This window comes from Staurois parvus, unplaced genomic scaffold, assembly GCF_062004578.1.
Source record: "Staurois parvus isolate SC_StPar_1 unplaced genomic scaffold, SC_StPar_1.0 ptg000476l, whole genome shotgun sequence".
In the NCBI taxonomy this organism is placed as follows: Eukaryota; Metazoa; Chordata; class Amphibia; order Anura; family Ranidae; genus Staurois; species Staurois parvus.
Genome location: NW_028318272.1, coordinates 1,116,420 through 1,135,744, shown reverse-complemented (window position 1 = coordinate 1,135,744; position 19,325 = coordinate 1,116,420).

Below are 19,325 nucleotides of genomic sequence, written 5' to 3'. Positions count from 1 at the left end.
CTCCACTTCTCTACCAACCATTTCAGATGTTAAATTAGATCTTAACTCCCTCCTCCGCTTGGACCTGCTCAATCTATTAATTTCATCCCATAATCACAGAGAGGAGTACTACAACCGAAAGTGGAGACTCTATATTTTAAGGTAATTTCCTGTCCCAGAGCAACAGATCTTTCTTCAAGGCACAACAGTCATGAATATATAAGGCTAGATGTTGCCATATAGTTTCATATTTGCTCAGTGTATGTACAGTATATGTGAGATATAACAGGCATGGTTTCTTTCTTCATTGCTGCTCTCTCACCTCTACTAGATATTAAGTCTCTTTTTTTCCCACTTCCTTCATTCTTTAGTCATCGACTAACCACTGTCCCATTAATGTTTAATAATTGGAGAAGACTTGCAGTAGTTCACTTTATTTCACATTATATCACTCTACTGTACATTACATTATAGGACTCTAGTCTACTCTCTGGTCCTACTTATATGATCTGTGGTATCTCAATAATGACTTCTCTGGGATGTTCTACCTTGCTCATCCCTCTTTCCTCTTTTTTTTCTCAGTTTATCCTTTATTTTTCTACTTTCAACTCTTACGTTTTCCTTTTTCCTTTCCTATCTTTTCCTATTTCATTTCCTTTTTAATCTGCATACATGATAGTCACAATTCTATCTTTGCTCTGGCTATTAGTCAACATAATGCTACATGTCTATAACTAAATAATGAGGAGTCTGTTCTAGTCTACTCTCTGCACATTACTTACCCATTTTCTTGTCTACAAAGCAGAACTACTTTTACCGTTTTCACAGCTCTTATACTGATACTTCCACTGTAAGCTACTACTATTCTTTTTCTTCATCTCAGAGATCATGGAAGTGTCAGTATTGTAATATCATACTTCTTGCTTTGGTTGATTTGTTGGTTTTACTTTCAATATTGTTATGATGCCATGATATACTTTTGGAAGTTATCATTGGTGGATATTATGTATACAATAAAACCCAAAAGAATTGTTAAAAAAAAAAAAAAAAAAAGATCTCTGCTTGTGAAATCTTTATATTAAAGACAAGTAGTTGTATTGTTTAAGAGACTCTTTTAATTCTCATAATAATGAAATGCCTGTTCGAAATTAGCAAAACTTAAAAAGTAAAATTCTATTATATAAAGCATGAAGCATAAAATCAAAGCTTTATGGCAAAGCTGTGATGTCTACCTTAACATATATAAGTAAAAATACATGGATTATTTACCAAATTATTGATGCTAATTAACTCTTTACTAACTTCTCTTATAAAGAAAATGACATGTGGGAAACCAAAAGGTTTCATTTAAAATAAAAAGAGTCCTATGGGATGTAGAGAAGGCTGATTTTGGAGGGATCTGAAATTAAATTTAAATCAACTGAGATGGCTTTCCTGTGTTCATTAATTAAATCACCGGAAGGCACACATTATGAGATATTTTGCACAAGATATTACAAGATATTATCTTTTGGAGAAGAAATCGTGTGGTTATGCATAAATGATGTGGTTTTAATTTTACAAATATGTTTTAAAGCTAATGGTTGATATGTTTCAGCTGCTTCTGAACATGAAGTGAACAAGTATCTTCCTTTCGTGGCTAAAATAGAATATATCCAACAATAATGAAAAAATGTCTGGAATCTTGCAGATCCATCTCCAAAACTCAAATTAAAGTGTATGTAAATGTTAATTTTGCACGCAGAGCTGGCTGTTTTTTTATTATTGTGCCATTAATATATTTCTCAAAAGCTACCTTCTCCTGACTATTTGCCCTTATTTTCTATTATTTAGTAGCTGAAAAAGGGAGATGAAAAAATATTTCGGCAAAGCAGTTGTTTGAGTCAGTGGAATTGATTTACAAGTGAAATGAGGTGAACTGAAGTGAAAATTGAGCTGATCAGCAGAGGTTAAGTGAACTTGTGTACACAGCAACATTCAGTCATGTTAAGCAGCTCTTTTTTAAAATGTCCTACATGTTACTGATTGTTTGAAAAGAACACTGGTCCACTCTCCTAATTTCACACTTTTGTAGATCAGGTCCAGGTTCATTTCAGCTCAGAATGACCTCAATTCACACCTAAGTTAAAAAGGGCCATAGAGTACCAGAGAGACCAACAGATATTGTCTTCTCACATTTTAAGCTATTGTTAAAAGAATGTTTGGCTTTTTTCAGCAAAGACCAGTACATTCTTTGATTTAAATTGAAAAGAAAATCAATGTTTAATTTTTAAAATAGCATTTCTGGTCTATATTGTCTGATACATAGCATTTTTTATTTTTTTTTACAATTGGCAACCACTCTCTCTTTAGTTCAGTTGATCTTTTGCACTGTGATGTTGAAAGGAATGGAGTGTGACAGAAGCTTTGATTTCTACAATTATTGCTGCATGGCAACAGAATGGATATGTTACTTGTGAAGCTGCAGTAATTGGCTGCAGTCAGTGGCCACAAGATTGACATAACACAGATGTCCCTCATATTGCCCCCATCACCCTTTAATAAGGAAGAAAAGCTAAGTTAAATTTTGTAGTACTGATCTTTATCATGCTTTACTGCAACACAAATCAATGAAATTAAATACTTCAATGGCTGGTCTTGGATGAGAGCCCACCTCCTTTCTTTTCTCCTCTTCCTCTCCTTTCTCTCTCCTTTCGCTTTTACTTTTATTTAGGTCTTCTTTTTGGTTTAATCTAGTTTTTCCCCTTTTCTTTAGAAGATGATCTCTCTACACCATCCACTGTATGAGGCACACGGCTAATGTTTGGCTCCATGGCGAGCAACAGACAATATAGTAGGGGTGTCCAGGAGGACAACCTGTTGCACATCATCAGAACAATGTGGGGCATAACTAGAACAGTAGACTTTCCTTGGGTATGGCAGCGAAGCATCTAGTTTGTTTGTTTATTTCCCCCATATACTCAACTTGTTTTATTAAGTATAATGGAGATATGCTGCGATATATTGGATTTTTTGTAATACTCAGGAGTTTTATAATTGTGTTTCCTTTGTCTATTACACCGTAATGTGCCTGGATATGTATACTGTCAGAATTATGTTCTCTTCATCCCATATGTTCTCGGGATATTTTTGAACACTCATGGAAAAACAATAAAAACCATTGGAAATTAAATACTTCAATAGCAGAAGAGTAACAAGGACTATGTAGAATGCCATCATAAGGCGAATTAGAGCAATTTTTACAATATTACAAAAATATTAATACTTGCATTTAGAGAGTAATAATTGCAAATACATTGGGAGAGTTTGCCATATTATGAGTTATGAAATAACTAAGTAAATAAGTACTGTAGATAAATTCTAATTTGGTAAATTTTTAAATTAACTACCAAGTCCTTGTAAACTGCTAAAAGTAACATATTTGAAAATATGAACAAATTCTCTCATCCTAGTATGTAAGTGATATTGTAGTATCTATTTGTAGCCTTCTTCAGCAGGTATGTGTAGGAACACCCAAGGGTACAAAACAATGATATATTCATTGTTCAAAGATTTTCATAATCTAGCAGGCCAATCATGTTTCATTACATCGTGGGGAGTTCAGTTGTATCTCTGTTAGGACTTACTATGCTTTGGCATGCTAATGACCAGGTCAAATGTGACCACACATATGGGACCAAGGAACTTTAATTAAAGCACTCAAGAATACTGTATATTAATAAGATAACATATCACATATAAATTGATTTATTGATACATATTATACAATTTCCATATATTTTTAATAAGATAAAAACAGTCCAAGCCATGAGTTAATCTTATGTTCAAAATATTAAACTTTTTAAATGCTACACTTTCTGTTTATATCTTGTGAATCTATGACATCCTTTCACAGACTTTCTCAACATATTTCATAGATTATGTCCACTTCGGGACAAAAATGAAAGGTATTCATATCATTTAATGGTTTAATAAAAATCTAAAGAGAATAATCCAGAATAAATCCACTAGGCAAATGGTGAAACAACATGCACCACACTACAATTAGTACCCATGTTTAAATAATAATATATAAGAATTCATGGCTGTACCATGAAAGGAAAGATAGCTATAAACCATAAATAAATGAGACAGAAGTAATCTCCCAGACACTAGACCACAAGCACATCTCACCCAGGATAAAGACTCTGCAGAGAGCAAAGGAGAGAGTTGGATTAAGAAAGGGCAGTCCCCAAAAAAGAGAGTACATGGGAGGTGTCCTGGCTATGGAGCTGAGTGGACACAGGTGAGTTGAGCTCTGACTGAGCAGCCCTGCTGGCATTCAGTGAACCATTCAGAGGTGATAATATATTTCTGTGCTGCAAAGATCCAAAACAACTGCCAGTGATCCATTGAAGGAGGATCTGTGAGGATATTTTGCACCATTGGTAGCTCCATTCCCTGCTGCTCCCACTGTACCAGATACCAACTTTCTCAGGATGGTGCCATCTATGACAGCCACTAAGAAGAAGGAGAAGGTAGTGTCTATGTCAAAAAGCCCTGCAGTTTTGCAGTGCTCCAGGTGGCAATCTATCTCCCCCACAACTGCCGCTGCAGGACTGCCTATATCCTTGCAAGTGACACCAACTGAGCCCCTGTAAACCGACTTGGCTTCGGTAGTTTCAACTCAGTTTCAATCCATAATCAGAGCCCTCTCTACTAAAACTGATAGCATGTATCCTGCATAGCTACTAAAACAGAGCAACTATCTGCCACTTCAATGCAACTATGTACAGTTAGATGTGCTAGAGAAAATGCAGGCTCATCAGCATCATGCCCTTATAGCTATTTGACTGAGAATGGAAGATGCGGAAAACCATTCTAGGAAAAACAATGCCAGATTATGTGTTATCCCCAAATCTATTCTTAACTCTGATCTATATTCTACAGTCTTGGAAATTCTGAATAAGGTAGTGGAGAGATCCTAGGATGAGCCTATTGAATTGGATAGGGTGCAAAGAGTTGCAGGACCCAGGAATCCCTCAGCTACCTGCCCTCGTGATGTACTGTGCAGAATGCACTGCTATCATATTAAGGAAGATATCTTACAAAGATCATGGCAAATGGGTCAAGTAGAACATAATCTCAGATCACTCTCCTATCCTATTTATCAAGGGCTACACTCGCTATACTGAGAAGATTGAAACCTCTCCTAGAACTGATTCAGGCACAGGAGACATTTTACAGCAGGGGACATCCATTTAGTGTCCGGGTAAGAAAAAAGGGAGTCCTGTTTCAGCTGTTCTCCCTGGAGCTGCTGCCCCCTCTTTTTACTTTCCTGGGTACTGAGCCAATCCCTGTGCCAAACTGGCTGTACTCTCTTGAGGAGAATGAAATGCAACCAGGAAATATTGGTTTATCTAAGAAATGAAGAACTATCACAAACACTGTGTATTTGGGGGCTGCAAGTCGGGACTCTTTAACAACCTGCTGGTGGGATGCTTGCTAGAGGGACACTTTAAATATGATTGATGGCCTCAGGCATATAAAATAAAGCACCTAGGCATCAAGCCTGCTTCTAAAAACTTTTGTGAAAGAATGGGTCGGTCTCAAGAGCTCAGTGAAGTCAAGTGTGGTACCGTGATAGGTTGCCACCTGTGCAAAAAGTCCATCTGTGACATTTCCTTGCTACTAAATATTCCAGGGTCAACTGTTAGTGGTATTATAACAAAGTGAAAGCAACTAGGAACAACAGCAACTCAGCCACAAAAAGGTAGGACACCTAATATGACAAAGCAGGGTCAGCACATGCTGAAGTGCACAGTGCGCAAAAGTCACAAACTGTTTGAAGTGTCAATAGCTAAAGACCTCCAAACTTTGTGTGGCCTTCAGATTAGCAAAACAACAGTGCGTAGAGAGCTTCATGGAATGGATTTCCATGGTCAGGTAGCTGCATCCAAGCCTTACATCAGCAAGTACAATGGACTCTAGAGTGTCAGATGCAGTGATGTAAAGCACGCTGCCACTGGACTCTAGAGCAGTGGAGACGTGTTCTGTTGAGTGACAAATCCTGCTTCTCTGTCTGGCAATCCGATGAATGTGTCTGGGTTTGGCGGATGCCAGGAGAATGGTACTTGCTTGCCTGAATTGTGCCAAGTGTAAAGTTTGGTGGAGGAGGGATTATGGTGTGGGGTTGTTTTTCAGGGGTTTTTCAGGGGCTTGGTCCCTTAGTTCAAGTGAAGGGAACTCTTAAGTTATCAGCATACCAAGACAGTTTGGACAATTTCACGTTCCAAACTTTGTGGAAACAATTTGGGGATGGACCCTTCCTGTTGCAACATGACTGTGCACCAGTGCACAAAATAAGGTCCATAAAGACATGGATGAGCAAGTTTGGGGTGGAGGAACTTGACTGGCCTGCACCTCAACCCGATAGAACACCTTTGGGATGAATTAGAGCAGAGGCTGTGAGCCAGGCCTTCTTGTACGACATCAGTGCCTGACCTCACAAATGTGCTTCTGGAAGAATGATCAAACATTCATATAGACACACTCCTAAACCTTGTGGACAGCCTTCCCAGAGGAGTTGAAGCTGTTATAGCTGCAAAGGGTGGGCCAACTCAATATTTAACCCTCAACATTGAAGATTTCGATGCCATTAACGTTCATGTGCGTGTAAAGGCAGGTATCCCAATACTTGTGGCAATATAGTGTGTGTGTATATATATATATTTTTTTTTTTTTCCAAGAAATTTTATTGAGATATGAAAGGCATAACAAGTCATAAACAAATACGGATCGCAGTCCGCGCAAGTCTTTAAGCATGTTCTCCCGTAACGCAGACGGGTTCAGGACATAGAAGTAAATCGTAGCTCAACCTGAAATACAGTCCTAAGGGGAAGGCACCGTATATACCCATAGCAATGATGTTAGCAGTAAGTAATTTATAGAAATACGGGGTACAATAGTCCTTGTGTAGAGAGATCTAAAGAAACAGGACAGTGAGGTATATAGCAATAGTCGTGTCAACTCAAGGCATATATGTCTTAGGATTCCGTACTTGAACATTATAGATTAGATTGGAGGAGTATTGTTACACCTGTGTGTCTGTAAGTACTCTGTACCTTATGAAAAATATAGTTAGTTAGAATATGGTAAAGAGGTGAAAAAGAGAGAAAGAAGAGATGGGAATGAAATGAGCAAGGGAATGGAGGAAGAGTATGAGAAAAAATATCATAGTGGGGCGAGGAGGGACGTAGGGGACGAATACAGATGAAGAGAGAGAGAGAGAGAGAGGTAGAGGTAGAGGGAGAGAGAGAGAGAGAGAGAGAGAGAGAGAGAGAGAGAGAGAGAAAGAAAAAAAAAAAAAAAAAAAAGGGGGGGGAAGAGGGGGGGGGGGAGGTGAATGGGGGAAGGATGAGGTATATAACTAAATAGGCATAACCAAACCAGTCATATCAGTTAGCAGCTTCCAGGCTGAGACAGATTCAATCATTACTTAGAAATACAATTTCGTTAAAGTCCCGTAATGGAACTATTCCTGAAGTGAACGTTCTAGGGGTTTCCGTGTCACCAAATCTCCTCTCGCTCATTCCTTCATTAGACAATGATAAGTATCGGTAGTTTGGAAATGATTCCAACACGCCCAAGTCTTCCTGAATCTCTCGGGGTGTTCTTTTGCCACTGAAATCAGCTCCTCCATCTCTGCGATCCTGATGATCCTAAGAATCCACTCTCGCACGGTGGGAACGTATTCCGATCGCCAATGGACCGGAATACACTGTCTTGCCGCATTTATCATGTGTAAAGCAAGCGACCTACGATAAGTCCGCACAGAAAGTGAGGAATGATGAAGTAGACATTGTGCTGGGGTAAAGTCTAGGGTGTATGTAGTTACTTGAGTGATTATGTCCAAAACTTTTCTCCAGAAGGGTTGCAGCCGCGGGCAGTCCCACCAGATATGTAGAAGAGTACCTGTTGCCCGGGAACATCTCCAGCATAGATCTGAGGCGTTAGGATCAAATTTACTAACCCAAGACGGAACTCTGTACCATCTGGAAAATAATTTATAATTGCCTTCTTGTGTAGAGACACAAATGGAGCCTTTATGCATATGGTCGTAAATGTGGTCCCAGTCCTCTGGTGAGATTTGAAGTTGTAGGTCACGTTGCCAGGCTGAACAGGTCTTCCGCGAATGAGATGTGTTAGTACTTTCAAGATAGGAATAGAGCTTAGATATAACATGCCGCTGGGGGATGTCCGTAAAGCAGAGCTTCTCAAATGCAGTAAGCGGTCTTGAATAGTCTTTTAGATGTGGGGAGTTACGTAAGAAATGGTGTATTTGTCTATACATCCATGGTGTTAGTGTAATGGATGGCCACGTCTTTGCAATGTCTTCTGTAGATAAGAGGCTAGAATCTTTGAAGAATTGACCCACTGTAAGACTCTCATCACGGCCATACCCAGCGAGAAAGGTCGGAGAAATCCCTGGAATAAAGTCCGGATTCAATTTGATCGGAGTAAGAGGGCTCGGAAAGGAAGATAGTTCTTTTTTCTGGAACAACTGAGCACTACAGCATAGAGTGGGACCTATAAGTGGGTGTTCTCGAAACTCGGAAGGGACGTGAGAGGTTTTCAGCCACGGGGAGGTGGAGAGTGGTACCTTTGAGAAATCAGCCTCTACACCAACCCACACCTTACGAGTGTGGTTTGTTGTCCAGTCCACTATTCTGGCTAGGTGACAGGACCTGTAATAACGGTGAATATCCGGAAGTCCTATACCTCCACTCCTCTTGGGCATGGTGAGTTGGGCAAAGCTAATTCTTGGGCGTTTATTATACCAAAGAAAGGAGGTACAGAGCGTTTTATAGGATTTGAAGAATGAGTTTGGTAATTGGATTGGTATTGTCTGCAAAAGATATAATATTCTGGGGAGCACGTTCATCTTTAGTATAGCTGCCCTACCAAACCAAGAAAACCAGGGTTTATTCCATGTCTGTAGGTCTTTGGAGATGTCACGTAAGAGGGGTAGAAAATTTTTTGTATATAATTCCGAAAGATGTGTTGGTAATTGGATTCCTAAATAAGTGATAGCTTCACGTTGCCAAGTAAAAGGAAAATTTGATGTCGCTTGTTTCAACACATCCGGAGTTAATGATACATTAAGTGCTTGAGATTTAGAAAAATTGATTTTAAAGTTAGCCAAGTACTGAAATAGTTTGAAATCTTGTAGCAAGTTTGGCAACGTGATATGCGGGTCTGTTAGGAAAAGAAGTATGTCATCAGCAAAGGCTGCCACTTTATGTAGTTTGTCATTGATCAAAATCCCCTTGATGTTAGCATTATCCTTAATGCAATTCAATAAAGGTTCCAATGTAAGGATAAATAAGAGGGGTGACAAGGGGCATCCCTGTCTAGTCCCGTTGCCAATTGAGAAGGAGTCCGAAAGGTGACCATTACCGCGCACTCGCGCTGTGGGGGCTATATATAGAGACATAATAAAAGTCAAAAAGCGCAAAGGTAGTCCTAGTCCAATCAAAACTGCCTCCAGGTAATCCCATGCTAATCTGTCAAACGCCTTTTCGGCATCTAAAGAGAGAAAAAATCCAGGTTGTCGCTTTTGAAGTAGCCAGTGATGTATATTAATGGCCCTAATTGTGTTATCTCTGGCCTCTCTGCCCGGAACAAAGCCCACCTGGTCCGGAGATATGATGGAGTCTATAACAGGCAGTAAGCGGTTAGCCAGAATTTTAGCAAAGATCTTTAGATCAACATTTAATAGCGAAATCGGACGATAATTCACTGTAGAAGTTTGGTCTTTATTCTCTTTGGGTATAACCGTAATGTGAGCCTCCGAAAGATGACTCATAGATTGTCCTGGCGTGTCTAATGTGTTGAAGGCCTGTAGAAATGGAAGCGCTAAAATGTCAAGAAAAGATTTGTAGTAAGAGTTGATAAAGCCATCGGGTCCTGGGCTTTTACCAGGTTTCAACTGTGTAATAGCCTGTTGTAGTTCCTGTAGCGTCAAAGCTCCCTCCAATTCTTTCGCTTGTGTCCTTGAAACTGGTTTGGGGAGATATTGCGTGAGGAAGGCCTGTATAATGGTCTTACGTGGCCTAATGTCACCTGTTGGTTTGGGCTGTAAAGGTAGGTTGTATAGGTTAGAGTAAAACTCTTCAAATTCCGCCGCGATTTCCGACGATGTTTTCAGTAGGCGTCCATGCTTGGAATGGAGCTGATAAATGTGTCGAGCTGCCTTTTTAGATTGTAGCGCCCGAGCAAGAAATTTGCCACTCTTATTGCCATGTTCATAGAAAAGCTTCTGTGTGTGTATATATATATATATATATACACACACACTATATTCTTCTGGTAGATTTCTTACTGTTGCTTTGATAAGCTGCATATAGCCACTAGTAGGATAGGGTATTGTGGCTCATTTTTGAGGGACATATGTATGCGTGGGTTTTTTTTGTCATATTTCATTTTGATTTTCAGGCGACTGCATAATATACATATATTTGTAGTTACATTTGCACTGTTTTCTAAATTAATCAAATAACTGTATTATTTAAGAAGGGGGTTAGAGGGGTGTGCGGGTGGGTTTTTTTTTGTTGTTTGGTTTTTGATTGGTCACACTTGTTTTGATAAGTCACAGGCAATCATTAAGAAGGGTAGGTTGTTACTATACTTTCCTGAGGGACGTATGAGTATGGGTATATTCACATGGCTACCTCAAGCGAAATTATATGAGGTTTCTTTTTTTTGTTTTTTAGTAAACTTAATTTTAGCACATATATGAAAGTTTGAGGTGTTTTGGCACAATATGTACTGTATGTACATATATGGGTATATTGCACTAGACGTTTTGGAGGAATTGAGGAGTATTTATATTTATTGAGTCATGGAATTCCCTTTTTTGTTTTTGGTGTTTTTTTTTGCACATTTATATCATTTTAATATATATGTGTTCATGCATTTGTGTTGCAATGTTGCATTAATATTTAAACTAACCGAATAATTGTATTGCTTAACCAAGGGTTAGAGGTGTGGGTGGATGTTTATTAGTGGATTTTTGCTTCTTTCTTATGTATATTATTAGATAGAATATACACTGTTCAAAAAAATTAAAGGAACACTTTTTAATCAGAGTATAGTATTGAGTCAATTAAACTCCTAGGATAGTGATCTGGCCAGTTAAGTAGCAGAGGGGGTTGTTAATCAGTTTCAGCTGCTTTGGTGTTAATGAAATTAACAACAGGTGCACTAAATGGGAAACAATGGGACAACCGCTAAAACAGGAATGGTTTTATAGGTGGAGGCCACTGACACTTTTTTCCCTACTCAACTTTTCTGACTGTTTTTCACTAATTTGCTTTTGGCTAGGGTCAGTGTCACTATTGGTAGCATGAGGTGATACCTAGACCCTACAGAGGTTGCAATTGGCACCCTGTGCTTTTCACAGATGAGAGCAGGTTCACCGTGAGTACATGTTACAGACATGAAAGGGTCTGGAGAAGCCATAGAGAACATTATGCTGCCTGTAACATAATTCAGCATGACCGTTTTGGGGGTGGATTAGTGATGGTCTGGGGAGGCATATCCATGGAGGGATGCACAGACCTCTTCAGGCTAGACAGTGGCACCCTGACTGCCATTAGGTATTAGGATGAAATCATTGGACATATTGTCAGACCCTATGCTGGTGCAGTTGGTCTTGGGTTCCTCCTGGTACACGACAATGCCTGACCTCATGTGGCGTTTCCTAGAGTTCCTGGAGGATGAAGGAATTTATACCATTGAATGTTCCCCACACTCGCCAAACCTAAATCCAATAGAACACCTCTGGAATATGATGTTTCAGTCCATCTGACACTGCCAGGTTGCACCTCAGACTATGCAGGAGCTCAATGATGGCCTGGTCCAGATCTGGGAGGATATACTCCTGGACACCATTTGTTGTCTCATTAGGAGCATGCCCCAACATTGTCAGGCATGCATACACGCACATGGGGGGCCATGCAAACTACTGAGTACCATTTTGAGTTGATGCAATGAAGTTTCAGCATAATGGACTAGCCTGCTGCATAATTTTTTCACTCTGATTTTTGGGGTGTCTTTGAATTCAGTCCTCTGTAGGTTGATACTTTTCATTTCCATCAAACGATGGGGCATCCTTACATTCCTAACACATTACCCAGCCCATATCAATATAGATATCCAGCATGGTATTTTTCCCCATTTAGATCTGATGTGTTTTCTAAGTGTCCCTTTAATTTTTTTTGAGCAGTGTAGTTTTTATAATATTCCATATATAGATGTTCATTATAGGGTTGCACTAGCAAATAAGATTGAGTACTTTAACTGCTTGCCGACCAGCCACTGTATAAAAATGGCCACAGGGAGGCACCCGTTTTAAAACGTAATTTTTGCAAAACAGGTAGGGGGCGCGTGAGGTGCGCGCCCGCCCTACCCGCGCCGCTGATCGCGACTGCGGGTGTCAATCACCGGGTCCCAGCCGGTCATTACACGCCTGGTCCCGGCGATTACCGGCAATCACTGACAGGGAGCACTAAAACAGTGCTGTGTGTTTACACTGCAGCTCTGCTCCCTGTCAGTTCCAAACACACTGATCCTGAGAGCAGAGTTTAGCTCTCGGGATCAGTGTGTTCCTGTGCAGTACACACCCCCCTCCCACTAGTAAAACACTCCCCTCACACAGTTAACCCTTTGTTTGAATAAAAATGTTAACCCCTTCCTCTCCAGTGCCATTAATACAGTGTCAGTGTTTTTGTTTTCACTGATCACTGTATTGGTGTCACTGGGGATGTCAGTGACTCCAAGTCAGTTTCCCCCAGTGTCAAAATTTCCGCCGCAGTCCTGCAGTCCTGCCATAAGTCGCTGATCACTGTCATAAATCACTGATCACCACCATAAGTCGCTGATCACCGCCATTATTATAAAAAAAAATCCCAGTATCTTTCCCGCCATTTGTAGACGCTATAACTTTCACGTAAACCAATTAACCACCTTCCGCCCGCCATATAGTACAATGACGGGCGCAAGGTGGTTCTGTCATTCTGATAGGACGTCATATGACGTCCTTCCATTTTCACCGCACATGCGCGGCTCAGGGAGCGCGCAGCGTGGCCGTCGCCGGTGCGCTGTGTCCCTCGGACACAGCGGATCATGGAAAGAGCCAAAGATGTTGGCTCGGTCATGGGATCAGCTGTGTCCAATCACAGCTGATCACATGTAAACATGGAAATGCCGGTTATCAGCATTTCTCGCCTCTTGAACTGTCACGCTGACAGCTCGAGAGGAGAGCTGGTAATCGGCTTTTCGCGGAGGGGACATGTACACTGATCATCAGGGCACTGATGATCAGTGTGCCCTGATGATCAGTGTGGCCCCAAAAGTGCCACCTATCAGTGTCCATCAGTGCCAGCAGTCAGTGCTCATCAGTGCCACATGCCAGTGCGCATCAATGCCACATATCAGTGCATACCAGTGCACATCAATGCCACATATCAGTGCCCATCTGAGCTGCCTTTCAAGGTCACCCATCAGTGCCAGTCAATGCCACCTATCAATGCCAATCAGTGCAGCCTAACAGTGCCAGTCAGTGCCGCCTATCAGTGCTAGTCAGTGCTGCCTATCAGTGCCACCTATCAGTGCCATATATCAGTGTCATGTATCAATGCTGCCTTTCAGTGCCCATCAGTGATGCCTGTCAATGCCCATCAGTGCAACATAACAGTGCCATCTCATCAGTGCCCATCAGTGCCACCTATCAATGTCCATCAGTGCAGCCTATCAGTGCCCATCACTGCAGCCTCATTAGCGCACATCAGTGAAGGAGAAAAATCATTTATTTACAAAACTGTATAATAAAAACTAAGAAAAAAAATTTTTTTTTTCAGAATTTTCAGTGGTTTTTGGTTTGTTTAAGAAAAAATTAAAATCCCAGAGGTGATTAAATACCACCAAAAGAAAGTTCTGCCTGTCTCAAAAAAATGATAAAAATTTCATATGGGTACAGTGTTGCATGACCGCGCAATTGTCATTCAAAGTGTGACAGCGCTGAAAGCTGAAAATTGGCCTGGCAGGAAGGGGGTGAAAGTGCCCTGTAGGCTAGTGGTTAATTTACATGTATTGGGTTTTTTTATTAGCAAAGACATGTTGCAGAATGCATTTTGGCCGAAATTTATGACAACATTTAATTTTAAAATTTTTTTACTGGACATGTTTTATAGCAAAAAGTCTAAAATATTGTTTTTTTTCTCAAAATTGTCAGCCTTTTTTTTATAGCACAAAAAATAAAAAATGCAAAGGCGATCAAATATCACCGAAAGAAAGCTCAATTCATGGGAAAAAAGGACGTACATTTAATTTGGGTGCAGTATTGCATGATTGGGCAATTGTCAGTTAAAGTAACGCAGCGCCGTAACACAAACCGCTTCTGTAACGGCTTCCTGACTGCCCTATAGCAGAAATACTGCTACAGGGCAGCACAGGTGCGCAAAATCACATATATATATATATATATATATACATACACATGGTTTTCACGCTCCTCCCTGATGGCGTCAGATTGCCCGTCAGTACACCAGTCATCACATTTAACCCCTTGACTGCCAGGAACACACTCATGCACAATAAACATCCATTGCTAGTATAGTGTCTGAACGGATCAATATCTTTGATCAGATCAGCACTATACCAGTGTTCACATAAGTATAGCATCCCCAAAAATGCAGCGTTAGCGGGATCAGCCCCTGCACCTGCCAGAACATGCATTTAACCCCCTTTGCTTACCCCCCCTTCTCCCCCAGCAAGTGCAGTGTCAGTAGGTCACTGTCACTTGATACATTGCACCCAAAATCGCAGTGTTCGCAGAATCAGGCCTGATCTCTGTTAGCACTTGTCGGTAAATTTTGAGGACTCTCATATGCAGCAGAGTGGCAGTACTAGTGCCGCGATACCTTTTGGTGAATTGCCGTGCACCAGCGGTCTAGTACATCATGGTCTTTCACATACAGTGGGGATCGAAAGTTTGGGCACCCCAGCTAAAAATTTGTAATAATGTGCATAAAGAAGCCAAAGAAAGATGGAAAAATCTCCAAAAGGCATCAAATTACAGATTAGACATTCTTATAATATGTCAACAAAAGTTAGATTTTATTTCCATCTTTTACACTTTCAAAATAACAGAAAACAAAAAAATGGCGTCTGCAAAAGTTTGGGCACCCTGCAGAGTTAATATCTTGTACTGCCCCCTTTGGCAAGTATCACAGCTTGTAAACGCTTTTTGTAGCCAGTCAAGAGTCTTTCAATTCTTGTTTGAGGTATCTTTGCCCATTCTTCCTTACAAGAGTCTTCCAGTTCTTTGAGATTTCTGGGCTGTCTGTCACGCACAGCTCTTTTAAGGTCTATCCATAGATTTTCAATTATGTTGAGGTCAGGAGATTGTGAAGGCCATGGCAAAACCTTCAGTTTACGCCTCTTGATGTAATCCCCCGTGGATTTCGAGGTGTGTTTAGGATCATTATCCATTTGTAGAAGCCATCCATCAACTTCAGCTTTTTCACAGATGGCATCAAGTTACCATCCAAAATTTGCTGAAATTTTATTAAATCTATTTTTCCTTCTACTCGTGAGATGTTCCCTGTGCCACTGGGTGCAACACAACCCCAAAGCATGATTGATCCAACCCCATGCTTAACAGTTGGACAGAGGTTCTTTTCATTAAATTCTGTGCCCCTTCTTCTCCAAACGTACCTTTGCTCATTCCGGCCAAAAAGTTCAATTTTAACCTCATCGGTCCACAGAACTTGTTTCCAAAATGCATCAGTCTTGTCTATATGTTCATTTGCAAAGTTCAAACGATGATTTTTGTGGTGAGGACGTAGAAGAGGTTTTCTTCTGATGACTTTTCCATGAAGACCATATTTGTACAAGTATCTCTTTATAGTGGAATAGTGTACCACAACTCCAGTGTCTGCCAGATCTTTCTGGAGGGATCGTGCAGTCAAACATTTCTTAATTACATTCCGAACAGAGGATATTGACATCTGAAAACGCTTTGCTATCTTCTTATAGCCTTCTCCAGCTTTGTGAGTGTCAACTATTTTCAGTTTCAGTTTTCTAGACAACTGCTTAGAAGAACCCTTGGTGCTGATTGTTGGGGCAAGGTCAGATGAGTCTGGGCATTTAAAACCTTTGAGATTGACATCACCTGGTCTTCCCAGATGATGATTGAGAACAATCCATGACACTGGCAGGTCTCAGCTTGGCAAAGGGGGCAGTGCATGCTATAAATTCTGCAGGGTGCCTAAACTTTTGCAGACAACATTTTTTTGTTTTCTGTTATTTTGAAAGTTTAAATGATGGAAATAAAATCTAACTTTTGTTGACATATTATAAGAATGTCTAATCTGTAATTTGATGCCTTTTGGAGATTTTTCCATCTTTCCTTGGCTTCTTTATGCACATTAATACAAATTTTTAGCTGGGGTGCCCAAACTTTCGATCCCCACTGTATCTCTTAGATTGTAAGCTCCCAGGATCAGGGCCCGCCTAACCCTCTTGTATTGTTGCTGTATTGTCTCCCTTTATACTGTAAAGCGCTGAGCAAACTGTTGGCGCCATATAAGTCCTGTATAATAATAATACCAGTACTGCAGTATGACTTGTTGATGTGGCGAGTCCCATAAGTCCAGTACAAGCAAGTGCGGTGGCGAGCACAAGTATTGTACCGCAGCCACCAAGAATTTGCACACAGGCCCATAGAGCTCCTAGTATCCTTCTGGATGTGCTTGCAAATCCCGATTGACAGCCCACAAATTCTGCAGCACCTGTACTTCCCCCACTCACTGCCCAATTCAGAATTCAGGTGGAAATAGCAAATGTAACTACTCCCCTTGATTTTTGGAGCTGTTTTTCATGGAATATCTGTATGCGTTGATTGTGGATCAAAGCAATTTATATGCACAACAATTTATCGCCACCAACCCAAATTCAAACCTTGCCAGACCAGTCGCATGGAAACTCATTACGGTTTCCGAATTTACATTTTTTGGGGCCTAACCCTCAACATGGGCATTACTAAAAAAAATGAATTGTGGTTGTATTGGTCCACAGACCCAATTCATCATATGCCGTGTTCTCTACTGCCATGGCCAGGCATAGATATGAGAGTATAATGTGCTTTATGCATTTCAACGACAATACACTCTTTCATTCTCTGGGCAACCCTGAATTTGATTGGCTCCACAAAATTCAGCTCCTTGCAAATCACCTTAACCAAAATTTTGCATATGTCTATACTCCCCAGCAAAAAATCTGCGTTGATGAGTCCCTCATTAATTTTTCTGGCCACCTTGCATTCAAACAATTTCTCCCCATCAAGCGTGCCAGATATGGGGTCAAGATGTAGAAGACCTGTGAGAGGACAACAGACTATACTTATAAGTTTCGGATTCACGAGGGAAAAGATAGTCACGTGGAGCCCCCCGGATGCCCAAACTACATGGGGAGTAGTGACAAGATAGTTTGGGACTTGGTGTCATCCCTTTTCCATATGGGGTACCACTTATACGTGGACAATTTTTATTCAAGCGTGCCACTATTTAGACATTTGTTCAATCTTGGAACTGGCGCATGTGGCAAAGTGTGAGCTAATGTGTGCCCACCATTAGAAGTGGGTGGATGCAGGGCGGTATATTCTAATGGTGGGCATACCACACACTTTTTCTGGCAGAGATTTCTTCTGCATACATAGCATATATACCCAACAAAGATCAGCGATGTACTGGTACATCACTGGACTTTGAATGGTTATACCAGGATGATGCCTACAGCTGCAGGCATCATCCTGGTATAATTTTTTTTCAGCTGGTGATCGGCTTTCATATAAAAGCAATCCTAGTGGCTAATTAGCTGCAAGATTGCTTTTACAAGCAACGGGAGATGATGCCCCCGCTTCCCTCTTCCATCCATGGCCTTCTCGGGCAGTCCTGCACCATCGGGGGAACCTGAGAATGCAGCCGGTGTTTCTGACAGCTGACCATAGAGCTGATTGGAGACCAGAATGGTGCCAATCATCTCTATAGCCTAAGAAATCAGAAGCTACAAGCATTTCATCACTTCAGTTTCGCAGGATATAAATTGTAAATTGGGAAAGCATGTGATCACACCGATTTTGGTTTGATTAGATAATGTAAGGGAAGAGGAGATATCTAGAGTATGATAGACCCCGGATTTCTGAAAAAAGAATATATGTCCATTGAAGTTATAGGGGATTTTTGCATTACCTGTGATAGCATTAAAAGTGATCAAAAAAAAGAAAGAAAGGTACAGTGTAAAAATAATTAAAAAAAAACAAAATAATAATCAAAAAAAAAACTTGCCCCTTCCATGCTCGCACAAGCCTTGACCCTGTGTCGGTATGTAAACAGCGGTTGTGCCATACATGTGAGGTATCACCGTGACAGTCAGATCAAGGGCAGTAATTCTAACACTAGACCTCCTCTGTAAATCTAAAATGGTAACTTTTAAAGTCTTTTAAAGCATTGCCTATGGATACTAAAAATATATGCAGTTTGTCGCCATTGCACAGGGCATGCACAGTTTTAAAGCATGTCATGTTTGGTATCTATTTACTCGGCATACCATCATCTTTTGTATTTAATAATTGGCCAATATATTGTGTTTTTGTGCATTAAAAGTAAAAAAAGTGTATTTGTTTTAAAAAGTTTGCTTTTGAAAAATCGCTGCGTGAGTACTATGTGCCATACAAAATTGTAGTACCCACCATTTTATTCACTAGGGTGTCTGCTTTAAAAAAATATATAATGTTTGGGGGTTTAAATTAATTTCCTAGCAAAAAATACCGATTTTTTTCATGTGATCAAGAAGTGTCAGAAAAGACTTGATCTTCAGGTGGTTAGAAGAGTGAGTGATGTGTGGCATAAACTTCTAATGCTGAGCATAAAATGCCCCCACCCCCCAAAACAACCCCTTTTTGGAAAGTAGACAACCCAAGCTATTTGCTGAGAGGCATATTGAATCAATAGAAGAAATAATTTTTTTTACCACAAGTTTTTGGAAAATGCAAACATTTTTTTTTTACACAAAATTGTTACTTAAATGATTTATTGCTCACACATGCCATGGGTATATGTGGAATTACTCCCCAAAATACATTCTGCTACTTCTCCCGAGTATGGGGGTACCACATGTGAGAGACGTTTTGGCAGTCTAGCTAAGTACAGGACCCCAAAATCCAATAAGCACCTTAAGGCTTTTAAAGGGCTTTATTTCCTCATTAAACTTCCAGACTACCTATCACAGTTTCGGAGGCCCTG